The sequence below is a fragment of the Eschscholzia californica genome, unplaced genomic scaffold, assembly GCF_041429995.1.
Source record: "Eschscholzia californica isolate CP2 unplaced genomic scaffold, dmEscCali1.0.p SCAF_6, whole genome shotgun sequence".
NCBI classification, from domain to species: Eukaryota; Viridiplantae; Streptophyta; class Magnoliopsida; order Ranunculales; family Papaveraceae; genus Eschscholzia; species Eschscholzia californica.
In genome coordinates, this window is record NW_028238483.1 from 11869550 (window position 1) to 11884404 (window position 14855).

The 14855-nt window shown below is 43.9% G+C and overlaps 1 pseudogene; it reads right to left on the reverse strand.

The window, feature by feature from the left end:
* Positions 1–5056: 5056 nt before the first annotated feature.
* Positions 5057–7022, reverse strand: LOC147531748 (uncharacterized; annotated as a pseudogene).
* Positions 7023–14855: the final 7833 nt, after the last annotated feature.

The following is a 14855-nucleotide window of genomic DNA, read 5'->3' on the forward strand; positions in this document are numbered from 1 at the left end:
TGTAGACGACCCGGGCCACTCTTCCCTTAAGTGTCCGAACCCGAGGCTTTGTTTTGGTTTTCGGTTACAATTTACAAGCCCTCTAATTTAGGGTCAAAACTTTAATCCAAAAAATAAAATTAAGAAAGTCTAAAGTCTCTCTCTCACCAAAAAAAATAAAAATAAAAAATAAAACTATAAATTTCTTCTTTTCGACTCCTCCTCCTTGTTTGCGCCTTCTCTTTCGCTCCTTAATGCCCTACACACCAAAATAGAGAAGCAAGTCAAAGTGGCCAAAAATCAAAACTTACCAAAAATAAAAACTTTCCAAGATTAGAACAAATTTAAAACATAGTCCCCGGCAGCGGCGCCAAAAACTTGATGGGCCTAGAAAGTTTCCTAAATAGGTCTACACCCGCAAGTGCACGGGTGTCAAGTTGTAATATTTCCGGAAAGACCGGTTCGTTCCTCAGAGACTAGTTGAATCTATTCTAAAACTAGGAAGTAATAAGATTTTTTAAAATGATATGGTTTTGGTTTTGAAATATCAAAAATACTAAAATAACGGAAATCAAAATGAACTCAAATGGGGGAGAAAGCCTAGGGTTTTGGAATCCACACAATAAAATCACTTTTAGAATCAATATCTAATAAATTCTCTTTTCCTATAACTCAGAATTTTGGATAATGAACTATCCTGATTCCGGGAGATGTTTTCGATAAAATCGGTTTTTAACTCATGAAATTGTAATTGATTTATTTTGAAAAATGAATTTCCAAACTACTATCTATCAATCAATAAGTATGCATCGTCAAAGGATTTAACCTAAGCACGATGCATCAAACCTAAAAGCATAGATAGTGAAAAGATAATCGACTTGACAAATTAAAACAATTTTGAAATTAAATCACATTTAAAGAATTAACCAAATAACTTATGTTTCTAAAAGGTCGAATATGGTTTCATCATCAACCCTAGATTAAGAGTCTTAGCTAATCATGATCAAAGATTAAAATCAATATAAAGAATAAGAGAAAATGGAAGGAAAACAGAACTTTTCTCACTTATTTTCCACTGGCAGCCAAACGCACCCTTAAGGAAAATAATTTTCTCGTCTTCTCCGAAATACTTTCCCTCTGGGAAAATTATTTTCCAAGCGTTTTTCTCTATCTCTCTTCTGTTTCTCTCTTTCTGAACTCTTTCTTTCTCTCTCTATAACCCACTGTTTCTTTCTTTTTCTCACAAAAATCAGAAAACAGGAGAAGAAGAAAAGATGATGAACACTGTTAAACCTCTTGATTGATTACAATTTTCTCTATCAATCTCTTTACACCCACTCTTTCTCTCTATTAATCTCTCTTTTCTCTCACAAAAAAGAAAAGATTACAGAAGATAAAGATGTTACAATAAAAGATGATGGTGCTCTGTTTCTCTTTCTCTCTCTCTGATTTTTCTGTTAGTTGAGCTTTTGACCCCCAAAGATGAGATATCATTAACTTAATTCTTCTCTGTTTTATAATAACCAAACCAGTCAACCCCTTCTCTCTAAAAATATTTCTTCAATCCCGCACCTTCCATCATCTCTCTGTAGAATATATTTGAATTCGAATTCTTTCCTTCTCTCTCTATGAAATCTATTCAAACTCCTCTTCTAAAATCTCAATCAATCTTCTGAAATCCTCTCCTTTTTTTACTTCTCTGTTTCACGCTCTCTCTCTATCTTTCTCTCTGTTATAAGATATCATCTCGAATTCTCTCCTTTGTCAGCTCTAACAAAATCTTGCTTCCTTTCCATTCATTTTTTCCTTCTCTGTTAATACACCAGCTCATGCCTTCTCACTAGAAATATTTCATCAACCAAATCCCTCCTTTACATCACTGTTATTAGAAGGTTTTGTGTTTAAGAGAGAAATAAATTTCTCTCTCTACTGTTAATGGAAACAAGAGAAGGAGATATAATAAAAAATTAGAGAGATAAGAAGGGAAGGGAATAAAATATTCCCATAAATATGGAAACAACCGTTTGAGTGAAGAATCAGGTAGGGACGTGCTGTAAATAGAATTGATTCAGTACTGCGCGAGGTAGCTTAAGAGGTTGTGACGCGATTCCCGATTAAGCCATGTGAGTGCAAAGTTTCTTATCCGTTGGATTGTCCTTGATGCGCCCAAGTGCATGGCAATATCATGCGCCCAGTTACACTAAACTGAAGACCCTAAAAATTCTCATAGTACCACCATCTGTATCCGAAAATAGCCCACAAATAATCCGAGCCATCAGTCCACCCGCCTAGATCATGCCACGTTTTTCTGGACGTTCTTGGCCTCACTTGAGTCAACCCACTCTGACCCAACATTTGATTTTAGCTTATTTGCTCCCCCGAACTCCGATTTGATTTCCGTTTTCGCCTGAGGGTCCATCTTGGACTCTAGTTTCATCCGAGCAACAACATTGACCAATCCATCAAACTACCATAACCTCCAAATGACCAAAGTGCCCTTAAGAGTGTCAATCTCCCGATTTTAACCGTTTTTCGCGCTCAATTCCATAGAAGACACCTGGTCAAGAGAAACAAGTAATTCATGAGAGTAACTGCTCGAAATGGACTAACTAACCCAAGTTAAGAGATTCAGATGGGACATTTTCATGTCTCATCACTGAGATACTACTGGCCAAAGATGATGGAGGATGTGGAATCCTATGTGAAAACTTGCCTCATATGCCAGCAGGATAAAGTGGAGCAGAAGAAGGCAGCTGGACTATTAAAGCCACTTCTTATAGCAGAGAAGCCGTGGGCAAGTGTCTCTTTGGACTTCATTTCTGCCTTACCCAAAGTTGATGGGTTAGGTTCGATACTTGTGGTGGTTGACAGGTTCACCAAGTATGTTACCTTCATTGCTGCACCTACCGACTGCACTGCCGAACAAGCCGCGAGGTTATTTTTGAAGTATGTTGTCAAGTATTGGGGCATACCTGCCAACATTGTTAGTGATCGGGACCCAAGGTTCACTGGCAAGTTTTGGACGGAGATATTCAAATTACTTGGGTCGGAGCTATCTTTCTCTACGAGTAGTTTCCATCCTCAGACAGATGGGCAGACGGAACGTGTCAATGCACTCTTGGAATCATACTTAAGGCACTTCGTCACCGCTAACCAAAGGAATTGGGTGGATCTCCTAGACATTGCCCAGTTTTGCTACAACTTACAGAAGAGTGAATCAACTGGGCATAGTCCTTTTGAGAGTTGCTATAGGTCAACAACCACTTACCCCGCTTACTCTTGCAGGTGGGTACAAAGGTGTAAGCCCGGCAGCCTTTCAGGTTGCCAAAGGATGGCAAAAAGAGCTTGACGTTGCCAGGTCTTACTTAGAGAAGGCCGCCAAGAAGATGAAGAAATGGGCGTATCAAAAGAGGCGACCATTGGAGTTCCAGGAAGGGGACAAGGTAATGCTCAAGTTCAACCAGAACCAGTTCAAGTCCCTTAGGAAGGTGCACAAGGGACTAGTACGGCGCTACGAGGGACCCTTCTCTGTACTTAGGAAGATTGGGAAAGCATCCTATAGGTTGGAGTTACCACCAAACTTGAAGATCCATCCCGTCTTCCATGTTAGTTGCTTGAAGCCTTACTATGCAGACCAAGAAGATGTATCCAGAGGCCAGAGCAACAGAGCACCAGTCACCATCACAACTTCCTTAGATAAGGAAGTAGAAGGCATTGAAGCTCATCAACGAGTCTCTCGAGGAGGAAGGAGCTACACCGAGTACTTAGTGAGATGGAAGAGGCAACCAGATAGTGAAGCCAGTTGGGAGCATGAAGACTCTTTGTGGCAGTATCGGGACCTCATCATTCAGTACCAAGAAAGACTCGCGACGAGGACGTCTGCGCTATAAGTGGGGGAGAATGTCACAAACAATACTAAACTGGCCCAATTTTGAGTTATCTTGGAGCATTCTTTTGGCCCAACTATGAAGGGATGCCTTTAGTTAAGCTTTGGCCCAACCTTAAGCCCACTTAAGGTATAAAATATCTCCATTATCTTGAGTATTCTAGATACTTTCTAGATATTTCTAAGGGGCCCTTATCTAGAAAATTCTTTTGTAAATATCTTAGATATTTTTGTAGCAACCATTAGATCTTTTACATGTGTATAGATCTTAGCCATCCATTTTGGCAAGCTTATAGTATAAATAGGGGATAACCCCCTCATTTGTAAATCATCCAAGCAAGGATTCAAAGCAATAGTGTGAGAGTTGAGTGACTTGGGAAACGTGCCCAAAAGCTTTCTTGTAATACTTTGAGTTCAGCAATAAAGATCAAAGTTCTTGCATACTTAGTAGCTTGCCTTTCTTGGAGCATTTAGTGTTGAAGCTTGCCTAATAGTCAAAGTTACTTAGCATTCGGGAATAGAGGCTGAAACTTGTGCTAGTGAGGGGAAGTAACTAGTCCAAGTGCTGCACGGTATCGAAAGTTCGAGTAGTGAAACTTTACTCCGTGACAATACGCTCTAAAAGATGAAATCACTCAAGAATGGTTCACTCGTATGTGTGAGTACGCTCAAAGACAATAAAAAGGCTCTGATATCTCACAAGGGTTAAGTCTCCACTACTGGTTAATCTAGTTCTCTCAGAACTGTCTACCCTTCATTTCCATAATACTCACATGGCTAGCACACAGACGACCTCAAGACTCGACATTCATGAAGAATCTTTTAACAACTGGATAGTACGATCAACCCGACTATAACTATTAACAAGCCAAAACAAAATATTAGACTCACATTTTCGGTCCGAAATTAAAAAAATTTTGAACCCTCTTGAATTTTCAAAGTTCTTCCCTATCCCCAAACTTAAACCGAACATTGTTCTCAATGTTTTGAAGACTATGCCAAAATAAAAAAATGAGAGGAAAGATATCACCATACTCCACTGTACTATACCAGATGCATGGGTTGTCTCCCAAGAACCGCTAAATTTAAAGTCTTCAGCCAGACTGTGCTGATCATCGGGACTCACTTCTGATAGACAGGATTTTCGATAAAAACATCCACGGTTTCGGGTGATATTTCTAAAAATGGTTTTCAACTTTGACCATTGACTTTGAAACATGCACCATTTTTATCCTCAATATCAACCGCACCATGAGGATACACAAATTTGACAACAAAAGGCCCCGACCATCTACAACGAAGTTTTGTAGGAAATAAATGCAAACGAGTATTGTATAAAAGAACTTTTTGACCTCGTGAAAATGATTTTCTCCAAATTTTTTTTATCATGAAACACCTTCATTTTATGCTTATACCCTCTAGAACTCTCATACGCATCATTCCTCAATTCTTCTAACTCACTAAGTTGGAGATTTCTCTCTCTACCTGCGTTGTCAAGCGAAAAGTTCATTCGCTTATAGCCCAATATGCTCTATGCTCTAACTCTACAGGTAGGTGGCAAGCTTTTCCATACACCAATCTATATGGAGACATTCCAATGTGAGTCTTAAACGTTGTACGATATGCCCGTAATGCATCGGTTAGTCGTAATGACCAATCCTTTCTATTAGGATTAAATGTTTTCTCAAGAATGCGTTTAATTTCCCTATTGGAAACCTCAACTTGACCGCTTGTCTGTGGATGATACGGGGGTGGCCACTCGATGAGTAAAACCATACTTTTTCATTAGAATTTCAAACTGCCTATTGCAAAAGTGTGTTCCCCCATCACTAATAATCGCTCGCGGTGTACCAAAACGTGAAAGGATGTTTTCTTTTAGAAATTTGATTAAAACTTTGTGATCATTCATTTTGCAAGCAACCGCCTCTATCACTTGGACACGTAATCGACCCCGACTAGAATATATAGATCGCCAATGGAGTTTGGAAGTGAACCCATGAAATCGATGCCCCATACATCGAAGACCTCAATAACTAGAATAGGATTTAGGGGCATCATATTTCTACGTGAAATACTCCCCCATTAGCATCGCTCACAAGCTACACAATATCCATGGGTATCTTTGAATAAAGACGACCAATAGAAACCACATTGTAAAATTTTGGCGGTCGTCTGTTTGCTACTAAAGTGACCCCACATGCATGATCATGACAAAAGGAGATGATATTGGTTTGCTCACTATCGGGGACACATCTCCTAATAATCTGATTGGGACAATACTTAAACAAGTATGGATCATCTCAGAAGAACCTTTTTACCTCGGACAAGAATTTGTCACGATCTTGCTTAGTCTAATGTTTAGGCATTTTCCCGTAGCAAGATAGTTCACTATGTCAACAAACCAAGGTAATTGGGAGACTACAAGAAGTTGTTCATTAGGAAAACTCTCTCTAATAGGTAACTCATCATCTACGGACTCTACAACAAGTCTAGACAAGTGGTCTGCTACAACATTATCGGAACCTTTCTTATCCCGGATCTCTATATCAAACTCTTGTAGCAAAAGTATCCATCTAATCAATCAGGGTTTTGCCTCTTTTTTAGAGAGGAGATACTTTAATGCGACATGATCAGAAAATACTATGACCTTAGAACCTACTAGGTATGATCAAAACTTCTCTAAAGCATAAACAACAGGTAACAACTCTTTTTCAGTGGTAGAGTAGTTGAGTTGTGCATCATTCAACGTCTTACTAGCATAAAAGATTACGTGAAGTAATTTGTTTTCACGTTGACCTAAAACGACTCTAATTGCATAGTCAGATGCATCGCTTATGATCTCAAAAGGAGCATTCCAATTAGGTGGTTGAACAATATGAGCAGTAGTAAGTAGAGACTTGAGTTTAGCAAAGGCCTCTAGACAAGCATTATCAAAGACGAACTTGTTCGCTTTTGCCAAAAGATTACAAAGAGGTCTAGATATCTTACTAAAGTCTTTGATAAAGCGACGGTAAAAGCCTGCATGCCCTAAGAATAATCGGATGTCTTTAACTATTTTTGGTACAGGAAGACTTTTTATCAACTCTACTTTGGCTTTATCTACTTCTATACCACTAGCTGATATGACATGCCCTAAGACAATCCCTGAACGAACCATGAAATGACACTTCTCCCAATTAAGCACTAAGTTTGTTATGACCGAATGGGGTTGCTATGAAAAATCGAGTAATCCAAGAAAAACAATAGGAAATAGTAATGAAACAATCAAGAACCGAACACAGAGATTTACGTGGTTCGGCTGGTGAGACCTACTCCAAGGCGACAAACCGCGCGATGATTCCACTATAATAAGCATACAAGTTACACAAGATATTCGTGAGAACACAAAACCTCTCCTGATATCTCATAGGGTTTTAGTTTATAGCCACTAAAACCCTAATCCCACTGACACACCGCCTCACCGACTCTCTCTTTCTAAATCCGAAATACATATGGATACGCTAACACTAATAACCGACATAAGCCCTGCTTCGCATACCAGCCCTGTCTCGAGTCAAGCTCTGTCTAGCAGCCCTGCTTCGCATACCAGCTCTGCCTCGGTAATCAGCTCCGCTAACGGGTCTAAAATTCCGCCGGGTTGGAGGATCGTTAAACCGGGTTAGATATCAACCCATATTCTAGTCACTTCCAACAATTCTCCACGTTGACTTGAATATGCCCCTATTGGCTTGTCTCTGCAACCATCATAGCTAGCGCCTCTGAGCCAGCGTCGCTCAAGCCCTGTCAGGGCCTGCCCTCCAAAGGGCTCAACATCTGGAAATCCTAATCAAGTCTAAGCAATGCTTAAACTTGAAAGTTGTAACTGCCTTAGTCAGCATATCCGCTGGATTCTCTGCCATGGACACCTTTCTCATCGTGATCTTTCCTTCTTCAATAACGTCCTTGAGAAAGTGATACTTGACATCAATGTGTTTGGTTCTCTCGTGATACATTTGATTTTTGGTCAAATGAATCGCACTCTGGTTGTCGCAGTAGACCTCTGTCACCTCCTGCTTCAGGCCTAAATCCGGAACTAAACCACTCAGCCATATCGCCTCCTTCACCGCCTCTGTTGCTGCCATGTACTCAACTTCCGTTGTAGACAGTCCTACTACTGACTGCAACACCGCTCTCCAACTAATGGCACTCCCGCAGAGAGTGAACGTATAGCCCGTCAGCGATCTCTTCCTATCAAGATCCCCTGAAAAATCCGAATCCACAAATCCAACCACCAAACCAGAATGGTCAACCCTTTTATCGTAAACCAGACCAGTATCCGCAGTTCCTCCCAGATACCGCAGTATCCATTTCACAGCCTGCCAATGACCTCTACCAGGTCTACCCATGTATCTGCTGACTACACTGACATCGTGTGAAATATCAAGCCTTGTGCACACCATATCATACATAATTCTACCTACTGCATTTGCATAAGGCACTTGAGACATGTACTCTGTCTCTTCATCAGTCGTTGGTGACAGTTCTGCCGAAAGCTTGAAGTGTGCTGCCAATGGAGTACTGACAGGTTTTGCCTCAGTCATACCAAAACGTTCCAACACCTTCTCGATGTACATTTTCTGAGACAAGAACAATTTCCCAGCAGATATGTCTCTCCGTATCTCCATACCCAATATCTTCCTTGAGGCACCCAAGTCTTTCATCTCAAACATACCCTTTAACCGATCCTTCAACATGTGGATTTCAGACATATCCTTGCAAGCTATCAGCATGTCATCCCACACTAAGTGCGAATGCAACCATATCTGTCATCCCATACCTTTCTGGTGTCCGGATGTCTCTTCTTCCCCTGTTCCTCGTAACACTGTAATGAACCTCTCCTGTTCATCTTCCTTAGCTTGCTCATCTATTTGAGGCCAAACCTCTTTCGGAGTGTCTATCTTAAACTCCACTTGTTCCCTATGATCTTTGATGATGCATAAAATGTCCAAACGTTGACTAACGTCTGAAGAGTCAAAGGCTAGACCAGAAGTCTCTTGGAACAACTCGGCTTGAGGCAGCAGGACAGCTAAAACCCCTGACGGTCCACCACACATTCCCACAACCGGGAGGTCGGCCAGAAGAAACCAGCTCTGCATAAAACGCCCTCGGCATGGATAGATCAGCCTGCGATCTCTAAAGGAATAAGGGGGGTCTCCACAGGTTCAGCCCATATCTTACGCCCAGACCTGGGAAGATATCAGCGCTGCGCAACCTAAACCACTTAATCCCGGACTTTCCAGAGAGATCTCAGTCCGTTACACATCTTGAAGTGTTCAAGCCGGTTGGACTCCACGTATCTAAAGGAGGAAACTTCTTCTTTAGAGTCTATCACTCCGGCAAGATATCCACAAAGTATCCTCGAACTTAGGAACTTTCACCTATCAAAGATCCGGGATAGACTCGAAGAGAAACCCTAGATACGCAAAAGTGGTAACTTCTATCAAGGATTGACGGCCACCGCCTCACCACCGCCACTAACTATAGTCGGCCTAACTTCGCCTATAAAAGGCCCCCCACTTCGTCCTTTACGGGATACGCTCACTTTACCCTAAAAAGGCTTAAGGGATTTACCCTAAGAAAAATACATTCTCTTGACCCCAAAAACACAAGATCTCTTCATACCAGAAGGATCTCCCCAAAAACAGAGTTCACACAACTCGCCCCCCAAAAGCATCAATGAATATTCATTCTTTTACTGCAAAGAGAACCCTGACTGTCTTGAGCGTCAGAGCGGTTTTCGAACCCTTTGCAGGTTCCCCCCCCCCTCGGGAGCAGACGAACAGGAGCAAGGAAAGCAGGAGCTAGAGTAGAGAATCAGGAGCTGGAGCAAGGAATCAGGAGCTGGAGCAAGGAGTCAGGAGCTGGAGCAAGGAGCAGGGAGACAAGGAGCAAGGCTGAGAAGCGGAACGGAGCAGAGAAGCGGAGCTGAACAGAGGAATCTCACCTCTCCAAACAGAATATACCATCATAACGGAGGCTGTCATGCATCAACTCCCTTTTTCATGCTGATTTAACCGAGAGCAAATTTTCGACATCAGCATTTGGCGCTAGAAGGAGGGGGATCTCTCCAGCAAATCATCACATTCGGTAACCCGAATCCTACTTAATACTTTTTCAAAACTAACCACTCTCTATACAGACCTACCAGGAAAACATGATGTCGGGAACGGTGGAGCCACCTCTTCCAGATAGACAGATACTCAGAACCGAGATGCCGACAGATGAAAAAATCCAAGAAGAAGAGGAGAGAACAGCAGATCTGACCGTACCTGTGCAAATCGGAGAAAAGGCCAGTGAAGTTACTTATGTAGGGAGTACGTTGTCACGAGAAGGCGGCACTAACCAAATTTTTGAGAGAGCACCGCCACGTCTTTGCGTTCGGGACGGATGAGGTGCCCGGTATAGATCCAGGGATCATCACCCATAAACTTAACATCAGAGAAGGAAGCAAGCCGGTGAAGCAAAAGAAAAGAAATTTTTCAGCAAACAAGCAGGCTGAAATAGCCGAGTAAGTCGAGAAACTTGTGGCGTCGGAAGTAATAAGGGAAGCCCGATACCCGGAATAGCTGGCCAACGTAGACCTGGTTAAGAAGAAAAACGGAACATGGAGAATGTGCATAGATTTCACCGACCTAAACAGAGCTTGCCCGAAAGACAGTTTTCCGCTGCCGTCCATAGATCAGCTGGTAGACTCAACAGTTGGCCACAAACAACTAAGCTTCATGGATGCCTTCGCGGGATACCACCAGATCGCCATGCACTGGGTTGACCAAGAGAATACCGCCTTCCTAACAGATCGAGGACTATATTGTTACCAACAAATGCCTTTCGGTCTCAAGAATGCCGGGGCAACATATCAGCGCCTGGTGTATTGGCAAAAAATAGCATTGGGCCTTCCTTATGCGCCCACCCTCACGTAACAAGGGAGGAGCGCCTTCAGTAGCCTCGGCGGCCTAACAAGGAAGCCCACCGAAAGCCCAACACGCCTCGTAAGCCCAGAAAGTCTAGCATGCTTACTCAAGCCCATGCTTCCGACATACTAGGATATGGTCTACCATGAAAATCCACCCATACTCCAGCTAGTTGTGCGCACACGTGGCCAATACTTTAGAGATTGAGTCAGTCCAATTCTAGTATTTCGCTACACGTTGGAGTCATGGTAGAAGACCGAGTCTTGCGCTACTTTAGAGGAGTAGTGGACAATTTGTACGGGCAACGAACAGGCTAGGGTGGCGTGTATCGTAGGGCTACCCTTCCCTCTCAAGAGATCAACGGCTACGAAGATGGTCTAGTAAGATCCTACTATTACGGATCTAGCAAACATGCGCTCCAAGAGCGGTTACTATCCTCTACATTCTATAAATTGAGAAAGCCTAGCTCTTGGAAGGACATCGGATTCTCACTCGAAAGCCATTTATTCATTCTCTACTTAGCACTCCAGAAGCTCTACTCCGATCACCTCACTCACTCCATACTAAGCTCCGGCTATAAACCACCTACTCCGACGACCTCTGATCTGAGCTAATAAGGCAGAGATTCCGGCTAGAAGCATCCACGAAACCACACCAAAACTTGCCAGAGGCTTCTCGTTTCTCTCATACCTTGCTAGTTTAACCTTCTGTAAGCGGTAGTCTACCCTTCTGTAAGCAGGAGTCTGCCCTTCCGCAAGTAGAATCCTACTCTTCCATAACCAGAAGTATTCTCTATCAATCAAGTAGTCCAGAAGCTACCCCAACTCATCATCCCGTAGAATCGAGCTCCGGCCACTCTACAGTCGTGCCACCCCGACGCTACAACGACACCGACATCATTAGTAACTCCAATCGCGTTCCATTCAATTCATTACATCGAACTAAGTTACTGACTTGACCGTCGGAGGGTCCTTGGCCGACACCATCTCCGGTGCCCTTGGACTTAACAATTTTGTTTGTCTTGTGCAGGTCTACAGGTTGCTGGTACCCGAGTTCTACCCTGACGCTAGCCTGACAGTAGCCGTTTCCTTCTCTTACGTGTGCCTACCCATCCACCCGACTACCAGAACCGACCTTCTGCCCGTCAACCGGTCTATTTGAAGGCCCGAAGCCTAGTTGCTGGTGCCCACCTAACGATCTCTCTAACCGTGTGACTTTCTACCCGTCCACAGTTTGGCGCCCACCGTGGGGCCCCTGCAACAACTATCAAAGACGACCTTTGCGATGGCATATGACATGGTAGCCTCTCCGATCGACGTTTCAGCCCAGATAGCCGCTCTCACAGCCCAAGTGCAAGAGAATGCTCAGAAGTTCAAAGCCCTCGAAGAAGAGAATTCACTAATGAGGACAGAGAACCAACTACTTCAAGAGAAGATCACTGAACTCTCTGTACCAAGGTCAATAGGGCTAAGGTTTCGAGCCCCGGTTACTTCAATGCAACCTTTCTCAACTCCAGAACCAGAAAGCTCTTCCAGCCAACCAACCATGCAATCAGCTACCACCAGTGTTTCTACAACACTACCGACGACTCAAGCTGGCTCTGCAACACCCTACATAACGCCTCTGGCTTCATTCCAGAACTCTGCTCTGCCCCTACACTCTGCTCTGCCCTTACATTATACTAACGCTCCTCTTTTTTCCTCTTCAATGTTTACTATTCCCCCTTCACACACTGTGGCAGGTGGCAAGCTGACATTCTAAACTTGCCTTTTACATGTACTCCTCTGGAGCAGATTATGGCTAGGAAACTCGCAGAGATGGAGGCAATGTTCACTAGGATCCCTGGAGTTCCAGCCCCACTAAGGAAGAGTCTGCCCCAGAGCTACGCAGACTCACCTTTCGTTGATGCTATCACCTTGGTAGAAATGCCTAAGAAATTCTCATTCCCCAACATGAAAATGTACGATGGAACATCCGATCAAGACGATCACATCGCTTCATATAAGTAGAGGATGTTCACTGCTGCAATACCCAGAGATCTCAGGGAGGCATGCATGTGCAAGAGCTTCGGTTCGAGCCTTGTCGGTCCAGCCTTGCAATGGTACACGAACCTGCCCAACAATTCGATCGCCTCCTTTGCCCAACTCACCGACACATTCGTAGAGCAGTTCGCCAATAGCAAGAAGCTAGAAAAGCTATCTGACGACCTTTATCGAGTCCACCAGAGAAGGGGCGAGCCACTCAGAGACTACGTGGGGGGTTCAATCGAGAAAAGGTGTCGATTCCCTACTGCAACCAGGAGACTGCCGTTGACGCATTCCGAAAAGGCTTGCTACCAGAAGGAGAGTTGTATAAGGAGCTCACTAAATTCAACTGTACTACTATGGAAGATGCCCTAGCCCGCGCGTGGGTAGAAATTCGGTGGGAGGAAGACGAAGCCCATCGGAGCAAATATTATTCTTATGATGACAGGAACAGAGATCGACGTTCTAGACGACCAGATAGCAGACCAGGGGAGCCCTAATCACTTCCAGACGTGGCCCTCCTAGGGAGAGCAGGAGACCACTTGACCCTCCAGCAGGTCGCCCAGCAGAGAAGCCTCAAGGGCCTATTCGAACCAGAATTCCAGAGTACAACCTGAGCATCGAACCAGCCGAACTAGTAACGGTTATGAAGGGCATGGGAAGTACTGTAAGATGGCCAGGAAAGACAAAGACTCCTAGCGAGAAGAGGGACGCAACCAAGTGGTGCGAGTTCCACGGAGATCACGGCCACAACGCTGCAGATTGCATAGCTCTTAGGCTAGAAGTTGCAGAGTTGCTGAAAAGAGGCCACCTTACCGACTTGTTGACAGACAAAGGGAAGAGTACCTTAGCCCATCGAAAGACCCAAGTCAAGGAACCAGAGCAGCCAGTTCCTACCAAGACATGCCTAGTGATCTCAGGAGGTTCAGAAGTGAGTGGAGTCAGCCACTCTGCCGCTAAGAAGAATGCTAGAATTGCAGCCAACCCTCTAGCCCACTCTACAGAAGTCATTCCTCACGCCTACACCAACCAGACAATAAGCTTCATAGACAGTGAAGCCATAGGGCTCGTCAACCCTCATCATGACGCACTTGTCATCTCTCTTAATATCGCAAATGTTTTAGTTAAGCGTATTTTAATCGATAATGGTTCATCTACTAACGTGCTCTTCTTGAATGCTTTGCAAGGTATAGGCTTAGACGAATCTTGCATATGTCGACGCTCTACTGTTCTGGTAGGCTTCAGCGGAGAACAGAAGCACACGTTAGGAGAAGTCACCCTTCCCGTCTTCGCAGGAGGAGTCAACCTAAGCACTGTGTTCGTTGTGCTAGACTGCCCTTCCGCCTATAAAATCATACTGGGTAGGCCATGGATCCATAGCATGAGGGCAGTCCCATCTACATTTCACCAAGTGCTCAGGTTCCCCACTCCCTGGGGTGTAAGAGAGGTCAAGGGGGAGCAGAGCACCTCAAGAAATTGCTACAAAAACGCAATGAAAGCGCCAAAGTCAGCCTTATAGCAATTACAGAAGGAGAAACTCAATAGCACCGATCCAGGCTGTCCAAGTATGGAGGAGCTAGACGAAGTCCAGATCCACCCAGACTTCCTGGATCACAAAGTACAGATTGGTTCTAAGCTCAATCCTACCCTACGGAGCAAGCTTGTCGAGTTCCTCACGGCCCACCATGATTGCTTCGCCTGGTCTCATGCTGACATGACTGGAATCGACCCCGAGGTAATGGTACATAAATTGCAGGTAGATCCTAGCCATCCTCCAGTAAGATAGAAGCGTAGAAAATTTGCTCCAGAACGCAACAGGGTAATAAATGAGGAAGTTCAGAAGCTGATCGAAGCTGGGTCTGTCCGAGAAGTCAACTACCCCGACTGGTTGGCTAACGTAGTCGTGGTGAAGAAGAAAAATGGGAAGTGGAGAGTCTGTATTGACTTCACAGACTTAAACAAAGCTTGTCCCAAGGATTCATTCCCGCTACCTCACATCGACATGCTCGTCGATGC